Here is an 11,440-nt window from a genome sequence, read left to right as displayed (position 1 = left end):
TTAATTCTCTGTAGTCTACCGTCATTCTCCATGTGCCATCTGACTTCCGCACTGGCCATATGGGGGAATTATACAGGCTATGTGCAGGTCTTATGATCCCAGCTTTTTCTAATTCCTGCACAGTCCTTGATATTTCATCTTGCCCCCCCCGGGAGTCTATACTGCCACACATCAGTGATCTGGCGCAGTTCCGGCAGGCGAATAGGCTCATGCTTCGCATGGCCTCTCAATATCGCCTGCACCGCCCAGATACTAATACACCTCTGTCGGAGTCTGAACTCTCCAACGGTTGTCTGGAGAGCCAGACCCCATAAAATGTCTATGCCCAAGATGTACTCAGGGACTGGGGCAATAGACGCCTTATACTCCCAGGGCGGGAGACGCCCAACCCCCAGTTTCAACTACGTCTGGGTAACTGGAATGGTCTGTCCCCCGAAGCCACTGATCATCGCTCTATCCCCATTAAACTTAGTCGGATCCCCATAAATAATTGACGTTTCCGTGCCTGTGTCAACCAGTGCCATAACCCTTTGTATGTTCTTTCGGGACCAAAAAGTGGTCAGCTCAACATAGGGCCTCCGGTCCCGTCTGGAGGCCCTAGTTACATGGGGACTAATATCTCCTATCAAGCCATGAATTGGGCGAGAGCCAAGTCTTTTTCCTCAGGTGGCTCTGGCATCGTAGCCCGAGTCACCTGGGGCGGCTTTTTCCTTTTATTAGGAAAAAGCCGCTGTTCTTTTGGAGGTACTTTGAAATTTTTGATCGTCCCTTAGTTGTTTCCATAATTGAAGCAAAACATGATTAGGTTGGTGATCGATTTTAGCAAAAGCCACCCTGGCCCTTATGAGGTCATTAAACATCTGTTTACGGGATACCCATATGGGGCCCAATCGGGGTGTCTGTGGGGCAGCTTTTCCAGTTTTAATTACTGGATATACCTCAGCCCCTTCCACTGTCCTAATATTACGCCTTGCCCTTAAGCGCTCCGTCTCCCCCAGATCAGCCACCAACTGGGCAGCCTGCTGAACAATGGCCTCTGAGGCCACCAAGGGGTTCAATATAGATAACAGCGTGCCGTAATGGTGGGAGGGTGCCTGCTGTAAAATTAAGTACCTCATTCCAGCTGAGAATTTTACTAAGTCAGGACTTTCAAACGTATCCTCATAAATGCCCTCTTTCATTCCTAGCTCAGGAATATACATTTGGAGGTCCTCCATGGAGGACCATAAACCTGCATGCACCGGGATATCAGCCTTATTAGGCCAAGTGATACAGCATGCCGCCATCAACCAATCCATTAAGGTATGATTCTCCTCATTACGTTGCACAGTGGCATACAGCCTTTGTCTAAGGGCAGGGTGCGAGGTAATGGATGTGAGCTTGGAAACTTCTGGTCCACTGACCACAACACTCTCTGCCCCCATGTCCCATAATCGGAGTAACCAAGCTAGTACACTTTCCCTTGGTTTCCGCCAAAATCGTTGCACCAAATCCATCAATTCAGATGCCGTATAAGGGTGAGCTGTTACAAGGAGATGGGTTTGGGTAGGGGGCCATTGGTCAGGGGGCACCCCTGCTGGTCTGTCCTGTATCTTTCTTGGTTTTATTGCATCACTACAGGTCGGATCTCAAAGGGACCAAGCTGAGAGATCCTTCAACAGATCTGACAGTGGCTGCCAGTCACAAGGACAGAATGTAACAGAGAGACGATGATAACAAGGCTGGATAGAATTGCAAAAGCCCTTCCTACGCAGAAGTCCAGTTGTCAATCATCGTCAAGTTCACCCAGCTGAAGATAAGAGTCACTTGCTTTCACCTGCCTACACAATGACAGTCATGAAGCCTTGGAAACTGAACTCTCAAGAGAACTGTTTCCTGAAAGGGAAGAGCTCATGCAGAGCTGTGGGAGCATGCAGGGATTTGAAATAACCTAAGCCTAGATACGTAGGCCTAACTACAAGCAGGCTCTTGAAAAGGAGGAGACAGATGCTGCTGATTGCAGGCCCAGGGTGAAAACATTGCAGTAGTGTAGGCATTCTGCAGATCTGCCAGTGCTAGACTCGGATTTCTGGCACTGAGTTGCTGCTAGTGCCACAAATGTAAGTTAGATTCTCACCTAGTGTTGTATTTACAACTTAAAGCCAAAAAAAAAAAAAAAAAAAAAAAAAAAAAAAAAAAGCCTTACAGAGAGACTGGTAATGAAGTATGGCCATAGTCAATAGCATGAAGATTTTGCCAACCTTTTTTAACAAAGCAGGTATTATGTCATATAAACAATAGAAGGTATGTGAGAATGCATGGATTTCCATCATGTACGTCAGAAAATAGTTATTAAGTTGTCTTGGCTTCTTAAAACTATGAAACAAGCATGTCATTCATCTTGTAGGTTTCTGGTACAGAAATGAGAGGGTTGCCATAGACTAGCCTGTGATTTCAACTGCCTGTTTTCTTAGTCATCTCTTGACCCATCAGAAATGACCTTTTTCATTAAGAGCAGATTCATACAAAATAGAATGAGATAGGGCATGTATTCAACTCATTTTCCTGTGGAACACCTACCGAGGTGATTTCACAAAGGAAATTAAAATGAAAAGTTAAAAAAAAAAACCAACAAACAAAACAATAAAAGGGAAGTTATTTGCTACATCATGACAGAAAATTTTAATGTATTTTTTAAAGGAAAAGTAAAAAAAGCTGTGAACTAAATGCTAAGACTAGTTGGCTGCAAAGCCACATGTGAAAATATCCTTAGAAATACATGATTGCCTTTCAGACTTCATTATCTTGGGTTCAGTGAATGAGGAGTTTGCTCTTAGTTTCTTAGGTAGCTTGTCACTGAAGAATTTGGTTTGTGCACACAACTATTTTGCTAAACACCACTGTGGTTTCTGAATATGTCTAGAGAATTGCATTCGTTGAAGAATTTTGATGTTTGACAACCTTGAAAATGAAACATCCAGAATCACGGGTCGTTTTAGCATTTGCAACATTATTAAGTTTATTCTTTTAGACTGTGCAGACTCTAAGAAAAATACCAGTGTTCTGAACTGCAGGTCAGTGAATTTCATTAAATCTCCTCTAATCAATGAAGAGGCTATATACAAGCTCTCTATGGCTTTCCCGCAGGAAAAAGAGATTACAGAAGGAGCTAAGTGGCTCTGGTATGTGATTCCTGGCATCGTTTTCTTTATAGCATAGTGCCATAAAATCATTTTCGATTTACAGTAAACAAACTGACCAAAGAACCGTGCAAGCTGCCATCTGTGGAAAGGTGGAAATAAATTAATTAAGCTTTTGGGGGAGGGTGGCTGCATGTTTTTTACTAAGTAATATGCACTGCATGAAGTACTGGGTATACAGTGTGGTCAAAGTATGTGATGTGGATACAGAATTGCAGACAAGATGTTTGGAGAAATAGGAGCTCGAGCGCACGGAAGTGCTGGTAAATAGGATGCCCTAGACTTAGTGTTTGTACATTTCAATTACTGTCTATTATGTGTTCCTGGAATGCTGCAAATATTTGCTGTATTGTATCTGTATTATCATCTGTAACTCAGAAAAGTGCATTTAAATTATAATGATGTATTATATTGATAATACTATATTTATATGTGTTATTGATAACATCTGAGAAGTGTTACCTGTAGCAAGTAATACCCCGACTCTGTTGTTGTATTTTAAGAATATTTTCAGTCTGAAGGTGAAAAGTAAAGGAAGATTTGCTGAAGGCAGAAATCTGTCTAAACATCACCTGGAGTATGGGACACCATCTGTCTCCAAGATGCAGGATCCTGACTTGCAGATTTCAAGATGAGAAACATGTTTGTACTCTCTTCTTTAGCAGATGAACGTGAAAGATAGAAAGGAACAAAGCAAAAGAAAAGAATGGGGCTATCAAAAATAGAAGACCTTTCTTGTGTACGATTAGTAGCTATTAACCTTCATTCTGTTTTCCACATCTCTTCACTGTAGGCACTTGTGTAGTCTGAGAAGTACACTAAATTATCTCTGACAGAGTATTGATATGCACATGGCATTGGCAGTGCCCTCTGCAGGCTTTTATCTGTTAAGCAAAGGGAGCTGTAGCAACCACACTCTATTTTGATTAGATGTTTATTCTGGTTGAGCTAGTTCTTTCTAAAAATTTTGCTAGTATAGCATCATCTGAACTTCGGAATTTCCTCATCAAGGCTGCCCAGAAACATGCACAGCATTTTAAGTGAACAGCCATAAAACACTAAGCAAACAAATCACAATCTTGTTTCAAGAGCCTGGTTTGCTATCAGTTTGTATCTTAACAACCTCACTGCACCTCTGTTAACAGTAATTCCAGATCCCATCTCTCTTCCCCTTGGAAGTTTCTCTCTGCCTATGCTAAGCTGGATGTATCTGAAATAAATGAGTATCAATTCAGTTTTAGTTCTTTGTGGTCAGAGACTATGTAGAAAACAATAATCAGCTTTTCTATAAGGACCTTGTATCAGACTCAGCTAAGTTGTTTCTGAGGGAGAACTGTTCTAACATTTCTAGAAAACAGCTGAAATTAAAACTGATGTTGTGTTTCGTCACTGTAGAATCAGGATTAGCTGGTAATATACATATGTATAAAAGGTGTGGATACTGTCAGGTATAGTCTTAGATAGAGGTGCTGAAGGCCAGGCTGAATGGGGCTCTGGGCAGCAAGATACAGTGGGTGGCAACCTTTGCCCATGGCAGGGGGTTTGAAACTAGGTGATCTTTAAAGTCCTTTCGAATTCAGGAAGTTCTATGACTTTGTGATTCTATGATTCTATGAAAAAAGAATACATTAGAAAAGCTCTAGAGAGTTGGTTATCTTCATCCACATCTAGAAACATCTCTATTGAACTATCTCATGGCCTACATGGAGATTTGAAGTCTGTAAATAAACACGGGGTGGAGCTATAGAGCTTGTTCTTCTGTAGTTGTAAATTAGCGTAAGAAACAGCAAAACAAGAGGAGGAAGAGCCATTTGAATGTCTGCTTTTAAGCTATACACTAATAGTCACATTTTTTTGATCACCAAACCATGCCAACCTTTCAACAGTTCCTTGACAGAGTTAAATAAACATTTTTCTAAATGTAATCAGAGGCAAACTTTGCTTTTTCAGCTGCAAAAATAGTCCAGGCTTGCAAGGCTTGTTAACTCAGATCACATATTACTGAAGTCAGTAGAAAAATTATAGATCTAGTCATTGAAATTGTTCATCTTTTTTCTACTTTCTTTAAACAAAGAGAGACTTGTAAGTGCTCAGGTCCTCTCAGGATTCAGATCTATGTATACACGAGAAAAACAAATATGCCATTACTCAGCAATTTTCTGGAAGGAAAGCTAGATTTTAAAAAAAGTGGTTGGTCCTGTGCAAATACTGTCTGGCATCATGTGACATTCTTGTGTGATTTGTCTTGTGATCCTCTTCCCTAAATTTTAGTATAGTCCTTGAAAAATTGACATTTCATACTGCCACCCTTCATATTCCCACAAAGAATCTGGTTTCAAAATAATATAGCTTTTACTGAAACAGCAAAATAAAATGGCCATGTTACGCAGAGTCCTGAACTGTGTTGCAAATGTGGCTGTAGAGATCTGAGAAGATGTTTCCAGATGTGGTGTGAAAATCTTATAGAGCTGAAAACTGAGCTTAAACCAGTAGAAAAATATAAGAGGTGCAAAAATAAAGGACTTTTGAGCAAGAAAATGTTACAATTTTGTTATGGATGAAACATGAGGTGGAACCACTTAGAAATTTGGTGTTTCAGTGCATAAGCGACAGACAAAAAGCAAGCCTCTCTAATGTCAATGGAAGTTACCACTGTTATCTCTCTTTGACCAGGTCTAGGTGTCACTAGAACTGTGAAACACTAGAGCTGGATCACAAGTCTATGCAACAGAATGCCTATACATGGCTAATGCACAGCAAATAAATACTTAAAAGAAGAAGGAAGAGCAACAGTTTTCTCAGCTGTATAATGGTGTTTCCTCAGAGCTTTCTATGAGAAGGAAGCATTGGTCTGTTGGCATACAGAAATAGCCCTCACACTTTTGACAGTTATTAGCAACATCCAACATCCCTGGGCAGAGAACAGTAGTTTGGCACCTTTTATTGTATTTATAGAGGCTTCTTAGTCAAATAACGTACAATATTCATAGCTGTGTATTTGTGAAGTAAGGCTTTTTGAGATTTACCAGCAAAAAGAGGGATATTGGAAACACCATGCAGACAGTGGTACTCTGAGTTGATGTTAGCTATGTAGGTAAAAATGTTACAAAATATGCTGTGATTTTATTTCTTCTTGTGGGTATTGGCACATTTTGCTCAAGATAAATTAAAGCCTGAAATACTCAGAGTAGAGCAGGGGAGAGGAACATGACAGAAATTAGGACAGAGAACCATAAATCTAGTGTACAAAGAAACTTTTATCAATTTGTTAATAAATTTCTAGCGACTGCTGTTTGTGCTTTGTGACTTCTACCAGCTGCTGCTGTGTGTGAAACATGAGAGGGCTATTTGCACCACAGCCAGGGAGGTGTTAAAAAACTGAGTAGCAACTTAATTTGCTTACCGATTAAAGTATTTCATTTTCACATCCTCAAGGCTGCTTTGTAAAAGATGCTGCAAATATTTGGCAGTGTATTTCATGGTTTCGGGAGAATTAGTATCACGGTTACCCTCTGACATTGCCTTTTTTTTAATGTTACTTACTTTGTTCTTGCATGTTGCCATGTTTTATCCTGTAAACAATGAGATCTTGTTACAGGATCTTACTTAACAATTCTTCATTATTACGTTAGCTTTTACATCTTTCTGTAGGACTTAAGCTGATGATTTATTCAACTGAGAATCACTTGATTCCATAGCATGACACCTGTATAACCTTTAAGTTAAAAGACCTTTACTGGCAATGGTTGTTCACTAGAGGCAGAAGTAGTGCAAAGAAGGTCTCTTCCATCCATTAATACATTATCAGCCCAGCTGATGTTCTGGTTGGCAGTGTTGTGGGAAGTTGCAAAGCTGCAAAGTCATGCCATGCAACTGTCACAACCTGCCATAAGATTGCATCTTTTCGGAGAGATTTAACAAAGTTTGCTTTGAAAAAAAAACCAGAAGTGAGTGTGTTCCTAAAGCATATAATCAATCTGACTAGCGTGAGATAAGGTCTGTTAGTAATGTTATGGCCAGCTGAACAAGGCTGAACTGTACAGAACTGGGATCTCTTGACAACTTTTGTTTCTTGATGACTTTAATATTTTCAGGAAAAAAAGCCCGTGCGAATGCGTACAGGGATCAAGTCTACTGTATTTCTGCTCAGAGTTTTCCAAATCTCTACAAACCTCTTTTCATGAACATAAGTGAATTTTTAAAAGATGCTGGATCTTGATAAAACAATAATACATAACAAACAAGCAACAAAGAAAACCCAACAACCAAGTCTACTGAAATGGAGAAATTCAAATAATTAAACTGAAAACGCAAGCCAGATTCCCTAATTCATTGCTTTTTGTAGCTCCCTGTGTCTTTCTTTTTCTTTTGTAGCTCCCTATGTCTTTCTTAATTACTTAACAATTTAAAAGACTTTCAATATAGTTAATAGTCACGAGGAGAGTTTTAAAACAGGTTGTGTCATTTTTACCTTCTACATAGTGTTGCTACAGACTGAATAGCATGATTTGTTTCAAGTGCTTTTTTATTGGTTCTTCTCAGAGCTTATTATCATGGCCCAACACTTAATTCTGAAAAAGCCAAACTTTATTAAATTTGTGAATCGCATGCAAGCACGTTAGCTGCCAGTGCCCACAGAATCAGAGCAGCATGGGACAGCTACTAAGGCTTTCTCTGTGCTGTTGCTCCTACTGTGAGACAGTTATGAAATGAAAGGCTGGAACAGGGCAAACCTTGGTAGCTGCCTGGTTGTAAGAGTTACTAGCTCACTGCAGTTGCCACATACAACAAAACAGCTGTTCACCTTGTTCCTTATTTCTCTTTTGAGACATATGGTTTCTAAACCTGAAGCAGCACTCTGTACTAGAGCATTTACTTTTCACAGGTTTCGGTATATGTTGAAGTAGTGCACGTGTTCTTGTTCTCTTGGGAAAAGCCCTGATTTGAGCAAGGTAAAAACATTTTAGTAAAGCAGTCCTTTTTTTTTTCCTTTCTTTTTTGTCTTTTTATAGGCATAAGCAGCCAGAGTTTCTGAGTAAAAACTCTATAACTGGGTAACTGCAGTCTGTTATTCTTGTTTATTAAATCTTAAAAGACTTTCTATGAGGTATCTGTATTTTGTTGTTATTGTTGTTCTCCTTTGAAGGAAAATGAATACTGGCAACTCATACAGAGTGGGAAACAGTGCCTTGAAAGTTATAACTCCAGGAAGGCTCAAGTCTCAAGTCTTCCCTCCCCTGACACTCGAGAACTCGAATGTCTGCACTGTTTTCAGCACAGGGCAGATTTATCACTACGTTTCTATGTCAGTATTGGCTCTTGATTCAGGTAGCCTGTCCCTCTCATACCCTAAGTCAGATATTGTTCTGGAAAGCAGTGTTGTCTTTCTTCTCTTTAGCTTTTGTTAGGCAAAAGAAGACTATCTCTTCTGATTTTATTCTACGTATTTTCTCACTTGTTGCATATGATCCCAGCAGACCATTTATGTTTTTGTTCCACTTTGGATTCAGGTTCACCAACAGAAACAGTGAAAATTGCACATGGTGTGTCCAGATGGATGGTAAACCAGCAGGCAAAGTCCAGCCAGCACTGGTACTACATAGGATGATGATTAAAAGGGCAACGATGCGGGTATGGAATCAGGAAGCTTAATTATCTCAATAATAATCTTGTTTTGAAATATATCACATAGCAAGTCATACATGTAGCCTACAATTATAGCTAAGTTATATATATGCAGTTATGCTGCTATAGCTGGCAGGGTACCTCAGGCAGATGATTTAAAGAAGCTGAAAAATGTGTGGATCAGCAAAGGACATGTGACTTATATCAAGACCCAGCACAGAGAAGATGAAGTTGAGGACCTTGACTTGAGAAAATCTTTGACTGTATCTACATGGGACAGTGAGTCCATCTGCCTAGCTAACTTCGATACTTTCACTTCCTACAGTTCTTCAGAGTTTTCCCTAATCGAGTCAAGAACATTTTTGCTTCTGCCTGTTAGCAGTTCTCCTGTCAGGCAAGATGCACAAAAGAATATCCATGTTTCAGACTCTAGCCATTCTCCTGGAAGCAGCAGGAGCATTAAATTAGCTCGGTGCCATCAGGCCTCTGTTGTAGTGGTGTACTTGTGTAAAGCACCAGAGGTTGGGCAAGGTCAGTAATGACTGACTGGGCAGATCTAGTTGGTGCTCTGAAATTGCTTTTGAAGTTCAAGATTTTATGGACTGGTGAGAGAAAATTTATCATAGCCTTTGGCTTTTTTTCACCTTCCCCTCTTCACTCTGGGGTACAATTGAACAACTCGTCATCATGGAAATCATGGGAATACTTGACCCAGCCAACTTCCTCAGTTGGAGAGGTCTGGTCTCTGGACCCATTCAGCAATTATCATATACTTTTTCAGTTTTGGAAAACTGAATGTCTTTGTAGAGATTAAGTTTGAAACTTGTTATAAAGAACATGAATTATACTTCATGAATGGTAAAAAAGAAGCCATCGATCCAGTGATCTCTGGATTTAACCTTTGTTAGATCAATGTCAATGATAGGATGCATAGAAAGGTGGAAATCATTCTCATTTGTAGCATATAATAATCTTCATTCATCTCTGTGAAATTTTCACACTTGGGTAAATTGTCTTCTCAGCTGGGAATTCTCTAGGTTCTCCATCTCTACCAGGCATCTCCAGCCTGTGGCCAACCCATGGGCCACATGTAACCCTGGACAGCAAGTAATGTTGTCACAGAAGACTGTAAACTTTTTACATTATTATGTGATTTTTAGCAATATTTTTCATGAGCCAATTGCGTGTAGCTCAAGTGCAGACTGAGTAGGCAACAGTGGAATGCTATGGAGGGGAAGGTGCAGTGCAGTGCTAACTTCACCTCTTGCATCCACCTGAAACACACAGTAAAATTTTACCCCGTGTGTATTACATATGGCATGTTCTTGTACAACTTGGTGAGTAAAATGCAGCGTTCGCCGATAATGATATTCTAACCTACCTTTGTGTGTATGTGCCAGCGGCACTCTGGTGATGGTTGGTAAAAAAGAGGGACTTACACAATCAATAGAAGACACTGCTATTGCCACCGGCAATTCACATTTGATGAAATGTCACTGCATGATACATGAAGAAAATTTATATGTGAAAGCTTTACAAATAAATAATGTCATGCAAATTGCCATCAAATCTATGAATTTCATGAAGTCCAAAGGACTGAATCGTCACCAATTCTAGAAATTCCTTATAAGTACCCTCAGTCTTGGAGGGTAAAGGGGTCCAGGAAAGCTGTTTGCTCCTCAGGAAGGAAGTCTTAAAGGCTCAGGAACAGGCTGTCCCCCTGAGCCACAAGATGAGCCGGCAGGGAAGGAGACCAGGGTGGATGAACAGGGAGCTCTTCCTGAGGCTTCAGGAGAAAAAGAGAATCTACCTCCTGTGGAAGAAGGGACAGGCTACTTGGGGAAAGTACAAAGAGGTTGTTAGGATGTGCAGGGAGAAAATTAGAAAGGCAAAGGCCCGGCTTGAATTCAACTTGGCCACTGGGGTAAAAGGGAACAAGAAACTCTTTTACAAATATATTAATGGTAAGAGGAGGACCAAGGAGAATCTCCATTCTTCACTGGACGCGGCTGGGAATGTGGCCACTGAGGACAATGAAAAGGCTGAAATTCTCAATGCCTTTTTTACATCTGTCTTTAAAAGCCAGACCAGTTGTCCTCAGGGCACTCTACTCTCTGACCTGGAAGTCTGGGATGGGGAGTGAAACAAACTCCCCATGATTCAGGAGGAAACGGTGAGAGACCTACTACTCCACCTGGACTGCCACAAGTCCATGGGGCCGGACGAGATCCACCCGAGAGTACTGAGGGAGCTGGCAGAAGAGATAGCCAAGCCGCTTTCCATCATCTATCGGCGTTCCTGGTCACCTGGAGAGGTCTCAGAAGACTGGAGACTTGCCAAGGTGACTCCCATCTACAAGCAGGGTCCTAAGGAGGATCCGGGGAACTACAGGCCTATCAGCCTGACCATGGTGCCAAGAAAGGTTATGGAGCAGATTGTCTTGAGGGAGATCACACAGCGTTTGCAGGACAACCGGGGGATCAGGCCCAGCCAGCATGTGTTTGTGAAGGGCAGGTCCTGCTTGACCAACCTGATCTCCTTCTATGATCGAGTGACTCGCCTGGTGGATGAGATAAAGGCTGTTGATGTGGTCTACCTAGACTTCGGCAAAGCCTTCGACACTGTCACCCACAGTA

The sequence above is a fragment of the Numida meleagris genome, chromosome Z (assembly GCF_002078875.1).
Source record: "Numida meleagris isolate 19003 breed g44 Domestic line chromosome Z, NumMel1.0, whole genome shotgun sequence".
Classification (NCBI taxonomy): Eukaryota; Metazoa; Chordata; class Aves; order Galliformes; family Numididae; genus Numida; species Numida meleagris.
This window is presented reverse-complemented; position numbering follows the sequence as displayed.